Genomic DNA, 22,412 nt, shown 5'->3' with positions numbered 1-22,412 from the left:
CCCTCCTTGGACCAAGAACCTGAACTTGAGAGATGAATGGCTTATCCAAGGTTATGGCAAGGTTACACAGAGCTGAAACTAGACACAGGTGTACATGCCTATTGATCAAGGCTGGCTGAGAAATCGAACTGCCTCAAATCTTGATTCTTTTTACCACTTCTTATTCTCTGACCCTGTTTTTCATAGTTTAGGATGTAGGAATAATAAAAATATCAGCTAATGGGGTATCCTGACTTTTTGATGTTTTAGTTCTTGTCAGACATTTACCATAATGCTTAGCACATGGATATGTGTGTGCACACACGTGCACATGCATGACACTCAAAAAATTGTTCCCTGATATTAACTTTATCAGTGCACCTTGCATCCACCACCAATTGGCTGTTTTGTCACAAACTGATTAAAGCAGAACTGTCAAGTGAGGAACTTCAAAGCCAAAGCATTAAGTGCTTTGAAAAACCAGCACCTGGGAGGATTTGTCTCAGCATCTGTGATTAGAAGGCAGCAAAAAGAGACTTTGGGGACACAGTTCACCCCTTCATGAAGCAGCCATTCAGAACTTTCTCCGAAGGGCTAATGCCTAATCTTCCAAAGACCAGCAAGAACAAGCTTATGGTCTGTTAAAATCAGATTTTTAAAAGATTTTTATTTATTTATTTGAGAGAGAGAGAGAGAGTGAGAGAGAGAGCATGAGAGGGGAGAAGGTCAGAGGGAGAAGCGGACTCCCCATGAAGCTGGGAGCCTGATGCAGTCCTTGATCCTGGGACTCCAGAATCAAAATCAGTTTGATTGACTCAATACAGTCAGGGAGGACAGTCCTCAGGAGTCACAGAATGCTGGTTGCCATGAGGGAGGAGTCTTTTACAAAGTCTGGGCTCTCACAGAAGGAGTCTGAAGCACGTGTATGGAAAGCAGAGGTCAGTTCTGGATTAGAAGCTCTTTCTGAGGGGAAATGAGTAGAAGCAGGGATTAACCAGGACTTGGGCTCTGCTTTATTCAGTTCAAGTTGCTGCAACAAATGATGACAGACTGGGTGGCTGAAACAGCAAAACATGTACTATTCCTTGCAGTTCTAGAGACTGAGAAGTCCAAAAGCAAGATCCTGGGAGATCTGATATCTAGCAAGAGACTGCTTCATTATCTACAAATGCCCATATTTCTGTTGTAGACTTGCATGGATGACAGCTGGCAGAACAATCTCTCAGGTCGTTTCTCAGAAGTGCTTTTATCTCATTCACAAGTGTTCCAATCTCATGACCTCACCACCTCTCAAAGCCCATACCTCCTGATGGCACTCCTTGAGGGTCAGGGCTTCAACATCTGAATTGGGACAAGACACAAACATTCAGTCCATTAGCAAGTGTTGTCATGAGGACAGCATAGCTTATCAACTGGGTATCCCCAGGAATCCATGGGACTAGCAAAGCAGAATCTGGGGGTGTCACTGGTAGGAAAGCAGGAGGTCCCCAAGAGACAGTCCTCATAGCATTTTACAGAGACAGCAGGACCCTTGAGAAACAATAGTTTCCGTGACCCATACACCAGCCTTTATCTATGCCTGTCCTCCCTGCTGGATTCACAGCAAGCCTACTTCTTTCTTTTCCAGTACAAATGGATTTCCACTCTCTGAATCCTGATGAATTTTTGCTCTTTTGCAGTTAGTAGGTTGTCCCTCAGGATTCTGCATGTCTGGATTTGCAATCGTGGAAACTGCCAAAGGTCTAGGGACCTGCATGGCAGAACCCGGCCTCTACCACTATTGCCCAAGGTAGGGACTCTGGTCCCTTGAGCGTCCTGTGCTGCTGTCAAAGGTCTGTGTGCATTGGCTTATTGTTTTTTTTTTTTAATGTAATTGCTTATACGTGTGTTTCATCATGCTCAAGTGGCCTTTCTGTGAAAAAGTGGCCAAGCTACACCTAGAAGTCACTGAAGAAAGTTCTAAGAACTCCTGGTTAGTATGAGGCTAGAGAGAGAGAGAAAGAGAGAAAAGAAATCTGCCTCTCTGCATTTTGCAAGTCCCTGGGCAAAATCTGTTGGCTGTGCACTCCTCACACGAAGATTCCAGGCAGGGAGACCCTCCTGAGCCTCATCTCCCTGAGTTCCTCTTCCAGGAGCAATCCCTAGTTTGAGACCAGGGTTAGCGAAAATAGAGCAGCAAAGCAGGGTCCAGAAGGAAGGACTGCCACAGACCATGGAGCACCAGGGGGACAGGCTGGTACCTCCTCACAGTTGGGGTACAAATGGGCTCAGCTCAGCAGGTATAGGGGTGCCCTTGGCCCCTCTGGTGGGCTTTGCAGTGCCCCAATCTCAGGAAGAAAAAAGGCTGGCTCAGGTGACATATTTTTGACTGGGAAGGAGCTGACAGCAATGGAAATAAACAAGTAGGGAATGATGTTGGAAAGTTGGAGGGTTTGTCCTTTATATCTCAGCTTTCTCTCCTATCTTCCCTTGCTCTGTAGTGTGTTATCAAAGAAGTTTTTGGCATGATATTCCTGTTCACTGATTAACTCTTGAGCTGTGTCTTTTCTGCTGTTCAGCTCATCTGGTGAATTCTTTTACTGTAAAAAGTATCTTGCCCTTGCAAGGGCAATGGCAAGACCTGAGAAATCCCAGAGATTTCAGCTTGCCACCCAGAAGGAAACCAGGCTATTTGGAATGCTGGAAAGGATTCAGAGTAGGGGAAATCGTCTTGGACATCTGAGACCACCCCCACATTCAGCGGTCCACTGGACACAAACCCAGACCTTGATACTGATCCTGAACCATGCTCTCAACTCAGACCCCTGTGATCCTCGCCACAGTGCTTTCAGATCAGTGCAGCCATGCCCATAGGCACAAACTCTTAAGCCTAGATTCTGTCCTGAGAGGTGTGTCCCCGACGGCCTGGCTCCAAAGCCTCAGAGATTGGGGACAGTGAGGAACACCATAAAACTCACCCTGCCACCCTGAAAGGAACCATGCCATTTGGAACTCCAGAAAGGATTCAGAGGAACTGAAATCTGCATTCCTACCTCTGGACACCCCCATATTCAGCAGGCCACTGGATGCAAACCTGGAGCTTGACACTCACCCTGAACAAATCCCTCGACTGCTTCCTCCCCCAGAAAGATGGACAGAGTGCTGGCAGATCGGGCCTGCCATGTGGTGGGCCCTAACCATAACCTTTGGTTTGGTTCGGTTCTCAGGATTGTGACCCCAAAGGCCTTGCAGTAGGTGCCCTACAATTTGGGGACACATGGGCAATCCCAGAGGACTCAGCCTGCTGCCCAGAAGGAAACTGTGCCATTTGGAACTCCGGAAAGGATTCAGAGGAGCAGAAATCTGCATGCCTAGCTGAGGACACACCCACACAGAGCTGACTCCTGGACACAAAGCCAGAGCCAGACACTCACCCTCACCTCCACTGTCAACTCAGCCACCCAGACAGCTCTCCATGGGGTCTTCAGGTCAGTCCTGCCATGTCCCTGGTTCCTAACACTAACCCTTGGATGGGTTCTGTAATGATCTCCTCATTTCAGGTTATGTGGTGGTTCTGCAGGACATTGTCCTGGTGTGGGATCAAACACACTGAAGCATCCCGTGTGAAGTGGCAAACGTGGTAAAGAAATGACGGCTGGGGAATCTGAGTGTGGAGACAGCACGTATTTGTGCTGCTATAACAAGCTGACTGCACTTTGAAATCACCACAGAGGAAATGAATCTTCCAAACAACCATGTTAGCACGACGACACGGAAGCAGAGAGAACATCAGACTTTGGGATGGAGTCCAAGCCCTCCCAGATCCAGGTCACCCAACATGGAGAGGACACATGTTAGCAAGAGACTCGTGGGAGAATTAAATCATGGGCCCCTGTATCTCAGGTGCAGTAGAAGCAATGGATTTGGAATTTCAGTTTTTCCACAACTTTCCACCACAAGCTGGTTAGAACTGTGCAAAAGCAGGAAGGGAAGCCCCAGTAAAGTGGACTGGGGATGCCAGAAGGGGAGGCTGGAAGGGGGCGCCTGCTGCTCAGTGCCCATTACATATCCACATTGCAATCCCCCACAGGAGAGACTCACCAATTCCAGGCCCCACAGGGGAAGCTGGAGGTTCATCTCCTGACTTTTTGTAGGAGCTTTGCAGCTCAGCTGGTGAGAATTCTCCATCACCCTGCCTTTCTCCAAAGGACTTTTCTTCAAGCACCCTTCCCAACTTCTTCCTCCTCCATGAAATAATGTTAATCTCCTTTGTTTCTCGCACTTGCCTGTGATGGGACCTTAGCTTGCTCAGCCCAGAATGCCATTCTCTGCTCTTCCCAATTAAATCCATTCTGCTGGTCAAATAACTGGGAGATTGAGTTTAAGGCCAATTGAACTAATAAATTCAAGAACTTGCAAGGAACAAAATCAATATGCACAAATTAGTGGCACTCCTACGTGCTCGGAAGGAACCATCAAAAAGAGACTGCAGAGAACGATCTCATTTACACCTGCATCCAAGACAGCAAGATACCCGGGAGGCCCCTGAACCAAGAAGGTGACAGACCTGTCATCTGACAGCCCTGCAACAATGACGACAGACAGGGAGGGGTACACACGGAGATGGGGAGGCACTGTGCTCAGGGAAGAACCCACACTGGGAAAATACCTACTCTCCCCAAAACCGTCTACAGAGTCCTCACTCTGGATCCTGAATTTCCGGACTCGGTGCAAGCCTGGAGTGGGTGTGGACACGGGAAGGACCCCGCAGGGCTGAGGTGGGGAGAGCACAAGCACCGAAGCAGGCAGACGCTCCCTGACTGCAGACCATCTGTGGAGCCCCAGGAACCGAATCCGCGAGCACACAAACACAGACGAGGACCGAGGAGCACCCGAGCCCAGAAAGGGGGGACCCCACAGCCCCGTGCACAGCACAATAAGAGGCCACGTCTCCTCACACAAAACGACGGAAGCCCCAGTGTCTACACAGGGCGCCCTTCCTCTGTGGGGTCCTGAGACCACGAACCCCTTGACAGTGCACTCAGGCGGCTTCTCCTCAGCTCCTCCAGCATCTGGTCCTTAGGAGGTTGGACTGCTGCCAGTGTGGGCGCGTCCTCCACAACGGGTCCGGTCAGTGTGGATGCAGAGCCACACCCTCCTCAGCTTGTCCTGTCAGGGTGGGAGGCGCCCCACATTCTCCAGAAGTCTCCACAGTGGGTCCTGAAGAGGCAGGGCTCAGGTCCCAGCTGTGGCTTTGAGCCTTGACTCAGGGCGGGTGCTGGGGTCTGGCGCCCTCTGCAGGCAGTGGAAGGCAGTGCAGGACTGTGGGAGCTCACCCTTCAGTGGAAGGTCCTGCTCCCTCCCCGGGTCCAGCTGATGCCATTTCATTCCAGAAATTCAGGCTGCATGGAGCCCAATACCCCCCAAATTCCCCCCAAAAGAGCTAAGGAACAATGAATTGGAAACAATGTGGAATTACAACAGTCCTTGACCCAAACAGTGGCACTGAACATGGCCCTGATGCAGACCCACACTCTGACCTCAACTTGGTCTCAAGCCTGGACCCTACCCTAATCCAAGACCCTAACCCTAGCCCCCAACCCAAACAATGTTCACAAGAATCAAAAGGTAGAAACTGCAAATATCCATCAATGGCAAGTGCATAAGCAAAGTGTGGTGAAGGGTTTGAATTTGGGTTCAGGTTCAGGTTTTAGTCAGAGTTCTAGATCAGGCTTTGGGTTTAGTGTTAGGGTGAGGGTTTAGAGTGAAGGACAAGGGAACAGAGTTATAGTTTAGGGCTTTAAGTTTATGATTTAGGCTTTAAGACTCAGGGCTTATGGGATAAAGTTCAAGGTCAAATTTGGGGTTTGACTTCATGCTGAGATTTGGGTTCAGGTTTCATGACTTGGAGGTCTGGTTTAGGGTTTGGGTTCGTGGTTCAGGGCTTGGATCCAGGGCTCAGGTACAGGCTTTGGGTTCCATTCCAGGTTTGGGGTTCAGGGTTCTAGTTTGGGCTTTAAGGTCAGCTTAGGTTTCAGCGTTGGTAGGGTTTAAGGTTAGGTTTAGGGATGACACATTTTCTTCAGTTGTCATCATGGACAAAATAATTCTATCTCAAGTTTCTAAGTCAGAAATGTATTTCATCTGGGGGCGTCTGGATGGCTCCGTGTGTTAAGCCTCTGCCTTGGGCTCAGGTCATGATCTCAGGGTCCTGGGATCAAGCCCTTCATCAGACTCTCTGCTTGACGGGGAGCCTGCTTCCCCATTTTTCTCTCTGCCTGCCTCTCTGCCTACTTGTGATCTCTGTCTGTCAAATAAATAGAATTAGTAAAAGCTATTATATGATCTTTTACAAACCATTTCCTATCTTTGCATTCTCATGTGCCAAGACAGACAAGGATTATTTAAAACCCTGAAGAGAGTGCTCTTGCTTTTAAATTGCCTGTAACCTTCGTGTAATAGATTTATGATTGATGATAGATTTAGTTAAAATATAACTATTTAAAATATTTACTCTCAGTAAACGATTTCAACCTATGCTCATTTAAGTAACTTGGTGCATAATCCTTTTTCTATTAAACCATAGTGCAAGGACCAATGCAGCGTTTCCAGGATAACCCCAAGCTATTTTTCTAGAATGGCTGTATGCTTATATATGGCGTCCTGTTTTCACTCCCTTTGTGGAGCACCTACCCTGGAGGTCATGTAATAACCAATGACCAAAAAAAACAAACAGAAAACCCAAACATCCAGGTCGAAGTGCCATGCCTGCCTGGAGTGGAGGAGACTGCTCAGACAGATCCCAGGCATGCATCTCAGCCCAGGCCTGTGCTGGGGAAGCTGGTTCCTGGCTTTGGGCGCAATCTGGAAGCCAGCAAACTGACCCAAGAGTGCAGCCAGCGTTTAAGACTGATGATCTATTCGCAGCCAGGCTGCACGTGGACAGCCGCTCAGGGAGCCAGGCTAGGAGGCTGCCCAGCGCAGGTGCTGGCAATGCAGTAGCATGCCAGGGCTCACGCCTCAGGAGTGAGGGGGCGGGGCCGGCGCAGAGAAGGGTCTTTGCTAATTTCCAAAGCTGGAAGTGAGCTCTCAGAGGACTCAGGAGGGAGGGCGGCGGGGGCGGGGGCGGGTCGGGGGCGGCCTGGAGAAGGGGCTTTGCTAATTGCCCAGGCGGGAAGGAGGGGCGCACAGCGCCAGGGTGCTGTGCTGCAGCCCATTCGGGACTGCAGGACCCACCATACTCGCTGCCCCTGTGCTCCCACGCTCCAGACTAGCCCCAGACACTGCGGTGTCCCATTCCCGTTCAGGCCGCCTGCTGCCCCTCCCCGCCCCATGGCTTCTCTGGAGGACCCTCTGTTCACAGGTAAAGTGACACCGCGACGCGCCCTCACCTGAAGCAGAAAACACAAGCCAGGAGCAGGGTGTGGGGTGGTGGGGCCCAGCCTTCCGCCAACCCCAGTGCACCAGGACAACACTGGATGCCGTGCCACACCCTGTCCGCAGGGGGTCGGGCCAGGACAGCGCCACAGGGGGTACCCACCCACCCCCGCCAGCGGGCAGGCTAGCCCCCATAGTTCGGCACCCCCACGCGCTTTTCAGAGCCTCCTGCCATTCCCAGGGCACCCAGAACCCAGAGAGTGAGGCCTTGGGTGCTTTCTAGGCAATTTTTCGACTTTGGGACTCAGAGTTAACATAGTTTTCATTTGTGATTATTATTTTTGTGTGGGGGCTGTAGCTTTTCTTTTGACCTATGGTTGTTTTCACTCCCGGTTCTGAAGAAGCCCCTAAATCCTAACCCTGTTGAGGACTCAGAAAGCTCTCAGAGCAGCAGTGCTGGGGGACAGTGTGGACACATGGTTTGGTTTCTCCTCTGGCCTGCTTCTGTGGCAGCCCCGCTCTGTCCTCCTCAGACTTCAGAGCAATATCTGAACAAGTGGAGAAGCGACCAGGGGGTCAGGGAGGTGGCCACCGAAGAGTGACTTCTCTGGAGGTTGGCTGAGCTAGCAAGTGAGCATGTTAGTCCAGCTCTGCCTGCATTCGCGATGGAGCTGAACAGGAGCCAGGGAAGGGGAGGAGGAGCAGAGAGCAGGGACAAAGGGACCAAAGAGGAGATTCACATGAAGGGAAGTAATGGGGAGGAAAGAGAAGAAACTCTAGAAGACAGCCATGTAGAAAGGAAAAGGGATGAAGTGGGCATTGGGAAAGGGCACCACCAGGGAAGGAGAGAGGGGAAAGAAAGAGGGAGGAAGAGAGGAAAGGGGAAAGGGAGAAGGGAGGAGTCAGCATGCCAGGGCTCCCCCTGCATCTGAAGAAGAGGTGGCTGGTCCATCTTGTCAAACAGGGTGCTCACTCTTTGGTCCCAGTTTCTGCTCCCAGTGCTACTGGGCTTTTCAAAGAAGGCAGGCTGTCCCTTGGGACCTACTGGAGCCCACTGGAGCCCACAGGAGGGTGGGAGAGGTAAGATGCCACCAGGTACTGTCTGAGCTGCTCCCAGCCACCACCCTCACCACATGGTGCAAGAGGGACCCCAGAACAAAGGAAGGACACAGGCCAGCATGTCTGCTGGTGGCCCTGGGCACTTAGCTCATCGCAGTGATCCACACCGCCTCCTCAACCCACGCTTTCAAAGCCTCCTTCTTCGTTTCTGGCTTTCATGTCTGTAGGAACATGAGCCAGATCTAACTCATCTCCGACAGACAATTCTGACTCACCCCGTGTCAGATTTTTAAGAGTGGCTGTGATAGAGTAAGATAGCAATGCTCCAACAAACGGACTGTTTCCTCCCACTTGACCTCAACAGTCTTATACATTTTCTTAGCGAAAACATCTTGTCTCCTTCCATTAAGCTCATAACGTGGTCTAGGAGTATACATGTGCCTTTGGTAGATGCGAAGCAATACAGAGGTCCTTTTTTTTTTTTTTTTAAATTTTACAAGGCAAAGTCAGTGAACACATCCAACTTGACGAATACGTCTCTAAAATGTCAATCCAGGCAAAGCTTTTTCTGCCTACAGTTTGGAGCCTACGTAGTGACATTTTAAAAATGCTTTCAGTCCCTCAGTGAGGCTCTTTGAAGCTAGCCAGGGCTTACTACGTGCCAGGCACTGTGTCAGGTGTTGGAGCTAAAGGGAAGGAGAGCTTGGAGGCTGGCTGGGGAGGGACATCCATGACACAAGCACAGCTAGAAACGGAGGCCAGTGCTAGAAAAGAGAGAGCAGGCTGCATGGAGAGTGTGTACCATGGGGCTTGTGAGCTCACGAATAAGTGGGAGTAACTGGAGTGGGGAGATGGGGGAGAGAAGAGGGCCTTCCCATCAATGGGAATCACCTGTGCTTGGAGGCAGGTGGCATGAGAGGTCTCCACAGGAAGAAGGAGGCAGTGTGGTTGAAGGGCAGAGAGATGGGGCAGAACAGGCATCAGTCAGTTGGAGGGGTATGAATAGACTGATGGGAGGATTATGGGTGCCTTTGGAGGACTGAGAATTTGTTAGAAGATCAGTGCAGATTTCTATGGAGACAAATGCCAGGAACTGATAGGTCTTTGAAAGGTCACTCTGGCTGCCTTTTGGCAAAGGGGTTGGTAAAAGGCACTTGCAGGTGTGAACACACCAGGTGGGAGGTGAGTGCAGGAAATCAGGTGAGGGAGCATGGGAACTTGGTCCCGGGGTATATAAGGGAGAATAGCCTTTAAGGAGTTCCACAAATTGGCACCAGCTGTGGCTTCATTACAGAGCTGGAAGGGGGAGGTGGGTGTGTCCTGGAGGTTACAGAAATTACATGAGAAAGGGAAGTCTTTTTAGATCTCTTTTTCAACTAGAGGAACTCTCACCTTATTGATAGAATTCCAGAGTGGGAACCAATGATATGAGGACATCTTTGAAATGTCTGAATATGTTCTTCGACATCTTTGCAAGTGACGAGGAGACCTTGACCTTAGGAGGCCTTGGCCCTCTTTGTAGCCAGAAAGATTTCACCTACAGATTTGGGTTCTCCCTTTTAAAGTCAAGGAGTCAGTCCTTCCAAAGGACACCTCCTATCATTTTACCCTCTCATCATACCTCACGTGCTGGCATCTCCAAGACCCTCTGTTCCAGGTTGAGAGTATCCACTTTGGCCGGGCTGGTCTTGCCAAGAACACCACCACAGGAAATCTAGAGCCTATAGTGCTATTAATAACATCATCTAAGACTGTGTTTGCTGCCCTCATAGCCTCTTCCCACCATGACTCACTGAAGCTTTTAACACATTGTATCCATTAAGCTATAGTTCCCAAAGCTCATCTTCTCTAGTGCCATTAATTTTTAGGGGACCAGGCAAACCTTAAACTTGTCCCCCTTAATTGGATCCCTGTGCCCCCACAATCTCTTTGAATGCCTTTCACCATGATTCTTGAATGAGATCTGAGACCACTGCTGGTACCTAACACTTCTTGGCACCTTGTCTGCTAGGTTCTTGGAAGAGGAGGTGGCTATGGAGGTGAGTGGGCATGGGAGTGGGAGGATTTCTCCCTTCACTTTGCTTTTTGTGTTTTCAAATAATGGGTTTTGAGGGGGCGGGAAAGTTTAACCAGACCATTTATTTTCCATCTCCCATCGATAAAAAGTTTACCACTCCCCACTGGAAGAATTTATATCTTTCCTTTGAATCTACAGGAAAATCTCCCAAACCCAGACCACCACCATGTGGATTCAGCCATCTTCTGATTCACCTCTAGATTGTCTCCTCCTAACTGCTCAAGCCACAGGTTAAGGGCGAAATGTTCAATGCCCAAGCAATTAAGTGGGGAACACGTTTATCTAAGCAATTGCATGCAGCTCTCTATCTGCATACAGGGGGTCTCTCCCAAGCCTTTCCAACCTCAGCAAAAGAAGACAAAGCCCCAGCAGTCTGGGGTATATATCATTCATTCATTCCTGTGTTCAACACTCATGGCGGATCCCCACCAAGACAGTGGGAGAGCAAGGACTGGAGAAATCCTGGAAGCTGAAGTCTGAGGAGGATTTCAAATTCAAGTCAGAGATGAAAGAAACATCTGGACTTGGTCCTCAGGTACATGCAGTATTCTGAACTGAGGCTAGAACCAGAGACCATTCTAATGAAAGGCCTCTACAGGTGGGCTCTCACAGGTGGGCCCCAACTCAGTTTCGTGTATATTCATTCATGAAATAGCTCTTTGGGTCAACATGCAGAAGAAAACCATTTCAGAAAACTGACAATGAGGAGAGGAAAGGGAGGCCAGAAGGCTTGTGAATGGGGAGAGAGGAGGAGCCAGGGCAGAAAACCAAGAATCCCTCCCTGCCCTCCTTGCTGCCAGGGAGGTCTGAGGGACTAGTTTCCACCTGGGATCCCAAGTCCAGAACAAAAGCAGCGGGGCCACGGCGGGGGAGGGAAGGGGGTCCTCAGCACGGGGGCATGGGGCTGCGGATAGATGGCGGCTAGCGCGCCCGCTGGCGAGGGACACCTCGCAAGGCGCTGTCCCCAGCCCGACCCATGCGGACCTGGGTTTGGCGCAGCGTCCGGGGTGGTCCCGGTGCCCTGGGGTTCGCGGGAGGCTTGGCCTCCACAACCCCCCTCTCCGCCCCCAGGTCGGGTCCGCGCTTTCTGCTCCAGGTGAGGGCGCGGCGCGGTGTCACTTTACCCGTGTGCAGAGGGTGGTCCGGAGAAGCCTTGGGGCGGGGAGGGGCACCAGGCAGCAGGAGCGGGACAGCGAGGCCTCACAGTGGAGCGCACGGGAGGCGAGTCCGGTGGGTCCTGCAGTCCCGACTGGGCCGCAGCACAGCACCGCGGCGCTGCCCGCCCCTCCTCCGCCAGCTCCTCCACCTCCTCCCAGACTCTCAGCCACATCCTCTGTGAGCTCACTTCCAGCTTCGGCAATTAGCAAAGCGCCTTCTCCCCGCCGCCCTCCACCCGCCCCCTCCCTCCTCCCTCCTGAGTCCTCCGCCAGCTCACTTTTCGCTTTGGCAATTAGCAAAGCCCCTTCTCCGCGCCGCCCTGCCCACCTCCCTCCTGAGGCCCCGCCCTGGCTGGGGCGCGGGGGGAAGCCCTGGGGGCTGCAAGCTTTGCCAGCGCTGGCGCTGGGCAGCCTCCTAGCCTGGCTCCTTGAGCGGGTGTCCACCCGCGGCCTGGCTGCAAAAAGATCATCAGTCCTGTTAACCCTGGCTGCACTCTTCCGTCAGTTTGCTGGCTTCCTGATTGCGCCCAAAGCCATGAACCAGCTTCCCCAGCACAGGCCTGGGCTGAGATGCCTGCCCAGGATCTGTTTGAGCAGTCTACTCATCTCCAGGCAGGGATGGCACTTCCACATGGATGTTTGGGTTTTTTTTATTGTTTTTTGGTCATTGGTTATTATTACATGACCTCCAGGGTAGGTGCTCCACAAAGGGAGTGAAAACAGGATGCATGATATACCCCTCACCTCCCATGCTGTCTTTCTCTTAAATAATAAGCACTGCTGAACTATCTTAGATTCTGTACCTTCTCTCCAGCCATGAACCTATCACTGTCTTTAACTCTTGAAAACTTCATTAGACAAATTAATGTGGTGAAGGAAGCAATATGAGAAAGCCTATTAATCTGATGAGCATGGAACTGAACAAACCCTATAGATACTTTCCCTTTGATTTCTAGCCTATCAATACCTACAGTGAGTCACATACACTCAAGATTATTGTTTTTATTGTATACTTCATATATTCATTGATTTTGGACTCGTTATCATTTCGTTGAAGTGTTAAACTATGGTAATAAACAAACTTTTAATTAACTTTTCCTCCTATGATACAAATATAACTTGCACTTGAGCTTTAGCTAATTTTATGTTCTAAAATTGCCAAAACAAAATGATCAAGGTTTCTAGATTATTTACTGTATTTTCTACTATATAATATTGTTCTATCTCTTCTGTATAAAGAAAATGAATGCTTGGGGCTCTTGGGTGGCTCAGTGCATTAAAGCCTCTGCCTTCTGCTCCGGTCATGATCCCAGAGTCCTGGGATAGTGTCCCACATCAGGCTCTCTGCTCAGCAGGTACCCTGCTCCCCTTCCTTTCTCTCTGCCTGCCTCTCTGTCTACTCGTGATCTCTGTCTGTCAAATAAATAAATAAAATCTTTAAAAAAAGAAAATGAATGCTTGATAACTAAATGAATGCTTTACTGAACAAATTAAATATGGCAATGGCATTTTATTTTATCATGCTTCACATATTAAACTATAATATTATATCACTAGTCTACAAATAATCTACTCGCATAGTCATTTGGAAGCTTTTAGCAAAAGAATTCTTCCTCCTGATTGTAGTATAAAAGCCACAGAAATATACAGAAGACTCCTAGGATAGAAAGTTAAATCCAGTTATCCGTGATGCCTTGAGGAGGACCTGACCTATGTATGTCCTGGGATGCACTAGTAACTGTTACATGTGATAGGATTATATTTAATATATACAGTTTCATTTACTTCACAAAGGACATATAAATTTGAGAATAAAATATTTGATGAATCTATAAAGTCTATATTTATTTGTAACTAATGTGGTAGAATTAAGATGTTAATTTGAGAAAAAATTCATTGAACACATACACATATTCAATTGTTTTTATATATATAAACAGCATTATTTATTTATGTAAATAAATGCATTGTCAGTAAAATCCATTTACTTATCAATCATAAGGGTAATTTTATGTACTAAGAATAAGAAATATGTGAAAAGATAAGTGTTCAAGAGTGCAGTTTGTGGTAATTAATACAATATGATAGGCTCATAAAAATGATATATTACTTGAACTTAAAAGCTTCTATAATTAAGTGATGACCACTTGAAATTTGTAATTAGTCTTGCTGCAGTTTTTCCTTGCACTTATTGCCCTTCCCCAGAAGTTCATTAAGAATTTCTGTGAATGTCCTTATATTTAATCACATTCATAGATTCCACTACTGCTCACAAAACAAAGCCAAAAAGAGAGGTAACTCTATGTGGCACTCCATCCACAAGCAATACATTCATAAATAATTAAAAAGCTCTCTACTTCATTTGTTACCCATTCAGCTGATAATTTAAATGAGTAACTGAGGCCATTTTATCAGCACTTTTAATAGAATGCGACTCAGAAACTTCACAGTGTTATTTAAGAAGAAATGCTCACGTGTTAAGGTTTTTATTTTTTTTAAATCACCAAATAATTTTCAAATATTAAAAGCAAATGTCTCCTTTTCCTCCAAGTTTCCTTGCTATGTCTAAGTTACAAATAAATACATTAAAATCGTATTTTGAGTAGTAGATAAAAACAAAAGTTTTGAAACTGTCTGTGGGTTGAGTGTCTGGGTTAACTTGTATAAATATCTAAACTCAATGTATGTAGACTTTATTACATGGTTTTTTTTAGACTATTTAAAAATACATGCTCAGGGCGCCTGGGTGGCTCAGTGGATTAAGCCGCTGCCTTCGGCTCAGGTCATGATCTCAGGGTCCTGGGATCGAGTCCCACATCGGGCTCTCTGCTCAGCAGGGGGCCTGCTTCCCTTCCTCTCTCTCTACCTACTTGTGATCTCTCTCTGTCAAATAAATAAATAAAATCTTAAAAAAAATAAAAAAATAAAAAAATAAAAATACATGCTCAGATAATGACAACATTATTTTATTCATTTTAATAAATAAATTATTTTATTTAATTATGTTTAGATATTTATTTATTAAATTAATGATTTAATATTTAATAATCTAAATGTGAAATATTTTAAATTCTAAAAATATTTATTTAATTAAATTGATATATTTAATATAAATATTTAATAAATTATTTAATCATTATTATAATTATGCGATACATTATGTATTGTGTAATAATTGCATTTTAATAAATAAATAAATGTATTATTTACATTATTTTATTATATTTTATTTAGTTGACAAAGAGAGGGAGAACGCAAACAAAGGGAGCTGCAGGCAGAAGGAGAGGGAGAAGTAGGCTCCCAGCTGAGCAGAAAGTTCAACCTGGGGTTCCATCCCACGACCCTGGGATCACCACCTGAGTCGAAGGCAGATTCTTAAGTGACTGAGCCATCCAGATGCCCAAGGCTTTGTATTCTTCGCTTCTAAATATTGATGCTCCTTCATCTCTGGAGTTAGTAAATTGATGTTGAGAATTCATATCAAAGAATTGATAGTAGCTGTTAAACAGAAACATGTAATTTAGGGGAAAAAAAGAGCAGAAGGAAGAGAAAGGCCAAAAGTCAAAAGCACATTAATATAAAATTTAATTAGATAAAAAAGCTGATATTCCTGAAGGGGGCTAATAAAAGAGCTGCAAAGAGCTGATAGGATTAGGAAAATTGTCCACTCCTGGTCATTTCATAATTTTAGACTATTCCTTATTAATAAATATACTTAGTTCCAGAAACACAATCACATAAGAACATTTCCACCAAGTTTCCTCTAACAGCATTTACAAATTAGACGTTCAAACAATGCAGTTCATTACATGTTGCATCTGTATCTTAAAGTTTAAACACATTCTGTGACACATTTTCCAACAATTAAAATTAAAAAATATATATATACATATATATCTATGTATATATATATATACCTTATCCCTAAATGGAAAAAATATATATATATAGAGAGAAACCTTATCCCTAAATGAAACCTTTCTTTGTTTATTAGCATAAGTAGGTAAATTAGCAACAACAACAACAACAAACAGCTAATATTATAGAGGTAGGAACAATTTACCTTTTCATTCATTGCTATTTTCTAAAAATTCCTATTTTATTTTTTTCTCAAGTCTGTCATAATAATTTTCTAAATCTCCTGCCTTATTCAATTTTTTTCTTTTAGTGGAAATCTCTATCTCATATTTATTTTCTCTTCCTCCACTCTTTGCTCTAATAATTCAATGTATTATTAGATTTTCTGTTTTTCTCTTTATCCAGATATATCTTTTCTTTCTTTCTTTCTTTTTTAAATAATTTGATTTGCTGGCATTTTACATCAGTACATGCTTTCTTATGGATGTTAGAAATGTCTGTGGAACTCCTAGAAGAATAAACTTTTTTACCTTTAAGAAGTTTACAGTCTAGAGTGCCTGGGTGGCTCAGTTGGTTAAGTGTCTTCCTTCAGCTTAGGTCATGATGCCAGGGTACTAGGATCCAGTCCTGCATCAGCTGCCTGCTCAGCAAGGAGTCTGGTTCTTCCTCTCCCTCTGCCCCTCCCTCTCTCTCTCTAATAAATAAATAAAATCTTTAAAAAAAAGACTTACTGAATCTGAGACTGAATTACTAAATTCAGTCTTAATAGAAGACAGCTAAACAAAGCAATGATCACAACTGGAAAATTTAGCGAGATCATGGTTTAACATTTTTGGTTGACACAGGACCTCTTTCAGTAACAACTTTCCCTAAATATCAATTTCTTTTTAAGGCAAAAAATTTTGACAAGAAATCCAGATCCTTCTGATCATTTTCATATCAATTTAAGGTGACATCCTCAGAGTATATAATCAAATATGTAATTATTCTATCTGTTGCCTTGTATATTGCCTGTATCTTTTTCAGACTCAAAGTTCCATTGAGGTAGAGTTTTTTTTTTTTTAAAGCAGAGATTTTTAAAGTGTTTGATATATACAAGATGCTTAATAAGTGTTTACAAAGCCTATGTATTACAGAAGCCTTAAACAGGCTTTAAAATAATGTAGGTGATATTAGTGGTCATATCAAACAATTTTTAGGTTTCAGTCATGTAAGTATCTACATTTCTCAGAGACAGAGAAACATACAAATGGTCTGGGTCCAGTAGGATAATGCTAGCATGTGTTGTAAATTCTCTTATATGACCTTATTCTTGCAAGAATTGGTTATGTGGCAGAAAAAAAGGTATCACTATCTTATACTTTATTATTTAAAGAGATTTATGGAAGTCTTAATTTCTTACACTACCCCTTTGTTTCAGTGGACCCAATTTCCGTGGTAATGGTGAGAGGAAAGTAGGCAATTTAGGCAGAAGCAAAAATCTCCTACAAGGCACTATAAAATAAGGCTTGTTCTAGATCATGGGTCTGTCCAAAGGGGAATGTTAAGGGGTAGAATGGATGATGGATGCATTGTGGACTTATAACTTTAAGATTAATACTGTTATGCCCCAATAATGGGTCTATGATTAAAGGAGCGAGACTGATGTAAAGCAAAGGTCAAGCAAAGCTTTATTTCATGCCAAGCATCAAGAATCTAACCGAACGTTCGGGGCCACACCTCTTATGAGAGAAGGCAACCCTTTGCTGTTTCACAGTCTAGCTTTTAAGGGCAAAGACCATGCAGTCAGGCCTGGCCACGCACAGGTGACCAATGAGATTTTAACGCACACAGGAAACTCCACAGTGAGGCTAGATGACCAATTGAGGTTCAATTTACCCTAGTATAGACATTTGACCCAGCCTATTACACCTTGATTAGGATTAGTGCCAAAAAGGTTCCCAAAGGGCGGAGGAGTGGGGCATACTCCATAGTATCTAGGGAGACAATATGCAAACACCGCCCCCCTCCCGCTGATTGATGTCTCCACCTGGCCTGACCCACTTTTGTATATGGGCTTTGTTACCTGGAGCTGATTACCAGGACTTGTTTTTAAGTGAATCCCCTGGGGGAAGGGGAGCAAGGACAGTTTAAGGGTTAACCTCAATGAAAGCCTCTTGCTAAAATATAAAAATATAAAATAGGTCCTTACATTACAACAACTCAGTAGGGAAAGTCCCAGTGTGGTGATAAAAGAAGTGAGGTAACTTGCATTGCACATTTTTTTTTAAAACGTGTAAGTTGTATTTTTCCGTGCCATTACATCATACTTTATCTTCATCTCTGTCTACTAGTTTAAAACTAGTTAAACAAATTCAACAATTTTTAAAAAAATATTTTATTTATTTATTTAAGAGCAAAAGCCAGAGAGAGAGAGAGAGCATGAGCAATATGGGGCTCGATCCCAGGACTCTTGAGATCCTGATCTGAGCCAAAGGCAGACACTTAACTGACTAAGCAAATGAGACTCCCACAAACTCAACAATTTTATAAAATTTTTATTTGTTGGGGTGCCTGGCTGGAACAGTCAGTAAAATATGTAAATCTTGATCGTGGGGTTGTACGTTTGAAATCCACCTTGGGTGTAGAAGTTTTATTTAAAAATAAAATCTTTAAAAAAATTTTTTTTTCATTTTTTTATTTAAGCCATTGTATGGCAGTGTTGATCACTATATTGTACACCTGAAAGTAATATTAACCTTATTTTAACTAACTACAATTTAAATAAAAACTTTAAAAATAAAATAAAAATAATAATCATAAAAATAAAAAAGAGGAAAAATTATTTGGCAGGCAATTTTCTTAATTGCATTATTATTTATTATTATCATAGTCTGTGTGTGTCGGTGGGAGGTGGCTGGTATTACAGTGAGTTCCATATCTGTGTTACACTGAGGTCCATGTCTGTAGTCAGTCTTTTTTTTCTTTTAGTTTATTTTCAGGGATCCAAAATTCATTGTTTATGCACCACACCCAGTGCTTCATGTAATAAATTCCCTCCTTAATACCCACCACTGGGCTCACCCAACCACCTGCCACCCTCCTCTTCAAAACCCTCAGTTTGTTTCTCAGAGTCCACAGTCTCTCATGGTTTGTCTCTCCCTCCGATTTCCCCCAGCACACTTCTCTCCATCTCCCAGTGTCCTCCACGTTATTCCTTATGTATTGAGTCTTATAAAAACTTTTATTTCTTTCCCTATTCTGCTTTGCATATGCTTACCTTAGATGTTAAAATGTTATAAACCTCTCCTGCCTGGTCCATTTTCTCTCTCTTCTCTCATGATTTCTCATGCTCTCCCTGCCAACCCCACATGCCTTACAATATCTGGATATGACTAATTTCTTCCTGAGCTACTTTATTCTACTCTGCCATATGGTCGCCCTTCCCTCTTCTGTACCATATCTTCTATCCCCTGCATTTGTGCTTTAACAATACCTAATTCTTTTCACTGCATCTGTATCTTTGAGGTCAATACTCAGTAGTGCAATCGCTGGGTCATAGGCTAGCTCTATTTTTCTGGAAAGAAGGGCCATATGCACCCCAGTGTTCATAGCAGCAATGTCCACTATAGCCATTCTGTTGAAAGAGCCAAGATCCCCTACAACAGACAAACGGATAAAGAAGATGTGATCCAAGGATACAATGGAATATCACTCAGCCATCAGAAAGGATGAATACCCAACTTTTGCATCAACATGGATGAGACTGTAGGAGATTATGTTAAGTGAAATAAGTCAAGCAGTGAAAGTCAATCATCATATGGTTTCACTTATTTGTGGAACCTAAGGAATAGCATGGAGGACATTAGGAGAAGGAAAGGAAAAATGAAGTGGGGGTATTGGAGGGGGAAATGAAACATGAAAAACTATGGACTCCAAGAAACAAACTGAGGGTTTTAAAGATGAGAAGGATGTGGGGATGGGTGAGCCTGGTGATGAGTATTAAGGAGGGCACATATTGCATGGGGCACTGGGTGTTTTACACAAACAATGAATCATGGAACACTACTTCAAAAACTAATGATGTATTGTATGGTAACTAGCATAACAGAATTAAAAAAAAAAAAGGAGGGGGACAATACCTAACACTCAATATTTGCTAGTTTCTTGTTTACCTCCTTTTAAGAGTAAGCTCATTAGTGTTTTTGTTTGTTTGTTTGTTTGTTTTTGTATCAACTAAAAGAAGAAAAATAATACACATTATTTTGAAAACTTTTTGAACAGTGTACAAACGTTAGTCAAGTCCACAATGTCTCATCTCTTCTTCCTCCTAACATGGCTAAGTTGAAAAACCCTTTATCTGGGAAAAGATCATTGTCCAGCCACCTTGTGTAAGATTTTGGCTTTAGGTTAGATTATCCTTTCTTTCCTTTTCTGAAAATAAGTTGAAAATATTAATAGCCTCAGTTTCTTCTTCCAAAATATGACTGCTTCTTTACCAAGTGCAAAAGCAACCCATTTTGACCATAGTAAACAGCTTGGACCTACTTTTTTCGGCTCACTGTTTTAGTGAGACAAGTGGAGTGAAGATGACACACCATTTCCAAATGTATTAATAATTGGTAGACCATACTTCTAAATTGAAGATTTGTTGCCATTAAACTACGACCAGACTCGCTATAATTACAGAGGTAAATTCTTTATATTTACTATATTTGAAATTACCATATAATACCAAAATAAAATTATGATTATGTGAAGAGTCTGTAATATTAAGAAGATGACTTTGAAATGATTGATTATCTAAATGAAATTTCCCATTTTATAATCTTGTATAAGTTTCCATTGTCATTTCTATTTAAAATCTATTAGAAGGCACTCTTATTTTCCCTTAAGTGGGAAGTCAAATGTGGAACAAATTCATCCCAAAGGAACTGATTCTATGTTCCACTGAAGACCAGGTGGCTTCCATGTGGCATTTTGCCTCTTGCATAATGTTCATCTCCTACAACAAATGAGGGTATGCTCTTTAGTAAACTAATTCAACTCAATTAGAGACATTGTCTTCAAGGGATAACATCATAGAGACTAGAATCAGCATCATACTTTTGGGAAAATTGGGCCCAGGATTTTTGTTTTGTTTTGTTTTGTTTTAAGATTTTATTTATTTATTTGACAGACAGAGACCACAAGTAGGCAAAGAGGCAGGGGCGGGGGTGGGAAGCAGGCTCCCTGCTGAACAGAGAGCCTGATGCAGAGCTCGATCCCAGGACCCTGAGATCATGGCCTGAGCCGAAGGCAGAGGCTTAACCCACTGAGCTATCCAGGTGCCCCTGGGCCCAGGTTTTGATGGCTTCTTTCCTCAATCTTATAAAACCTATTTGAACTCTACTGGATGCCAGAACTGCTTAAAAATATTTGGTCCCTTGTAATTTTAACCTTCCAGTATTCAATGCACCTGATCCATGTAATATCCTATAGTATTTTTGTCAAATGAAGACTCTCAAAGTGTGTTTCTTGGGAGACACTTTTCAATTGGTTGCTTACATTTCTGCATTTATTATTTGTTCTAGGCCATCCTTTGAAGATGGTTGTATTGAATAGACTTGGAAGACAGAAATAGTATCTTTTTTTTAACTTAACCTGTTGTGTTTGCAAATATTATCTGCCTCTGTTTTGATTCTTCTTGTGGGAACTGAGGCTCAGAACTGATATATAACTCCCAACCCTACACACACACACACACACACACACACACACACACACACAAATACTGTTAATATTCTGGCTACCTCTATTGCTGTGAATATTAAACTATATTATTTCTGAACCATGAGTCTGCGTCTTCTATCAACACCCAAGAAACTACGGCAGACTCATACACCAGCTTTCAAATAAGGAAAAATAATCTCAGATGCTTTATATTTTTTGATAGTGTTACCTACTTCTGAACATATGACTGAACACATATAAAGCTGGAGCCCTGACCATTTAGAGCTTCTTCTGTGGAAGAACTATGCATTCACTAGTAAGCAAAAGTAGTTTCATCTTTTTTTTTTCCTCCTGGACACCATTTCCTCTCTCACACTGTTGCTCAAATTGGATGGAGTCTAAGGTCCTTTGAGGAAATTTTTGTTTAATGACTCAAAATAAAATAGGAAGAGTCTAAAGTGCTAAAAATAATTCTAGATAAAAGGTATAAGATCATGCCGAAAGGATAGTAATTTTATCTAACAACTGCCTGTTCACCCCTTATTTGTTCATTAACTAATCTCCAAATTTTTGACTAAATCCCTTTTGTAAGCCAGAATGTGAGCTAAAAACTGGGATTTTAAAAAATTTTCATTTGAAATCCAGTAAGTTAACATATATGGTTGTATTAGTTTCATGTGTACAATATAACATATAGCACTCAGTGCTCATCATGACAAGTGCTCTAATTAACCCCCATCACTTATTTAATCCATCACTCCTTTCAGATCCCCTCAAGTAACCATCAGTTTGTTCTCCTTAATGAAATGTCTGTTTCTTGCTTTGTTTCTCTTTCTATGTCTTATTATTTCCCCTTTGCTTGTTTGTTTTGTTTCTTTTATTCCATATATGAGTAAAGGTATTTGTCTTTCTCTGACAGACTTATTTCACTTTTAGCATTATACTGTCTAGTTCCAACCATGTTATTGCAAATGGCAAGATTTCAGTCTTTTTTATGGCAGAATAATATTCCATTGTATATACATACCACTTATTCTTTATTTATTCATCAATTGATGGATACTTGGGCGCTTTCCATATCTTAGCTTTATAAATAATGCTGCTATAAACATAGGGGTGCTAGCATCCCTTTGAATAAGTTTTCTTATATTCATTGGGTAAATACACACCAACAGGATTGTTGGATCACAAAGGACTTCTATTTTTAAATTTTATGGAAATTCCATACTGTTTTC

The sequence above is a fragment of the Mustela nivalis genome (assembly GCF_964662115.1).
Source record: "Mustela nivalis genome assembly, contig: HAP1_SCAFFOLD_388, whole genome shotgun sequence".
NCBI classification, from domain to species: Eukaryota; Metazoa; Chordata; class Mammalia; order Carnivora; family Mustelidae; genus Mustela; species Mustela nivalis.
Note: the sequence above shows the minus strand (reverse complement) of the source record.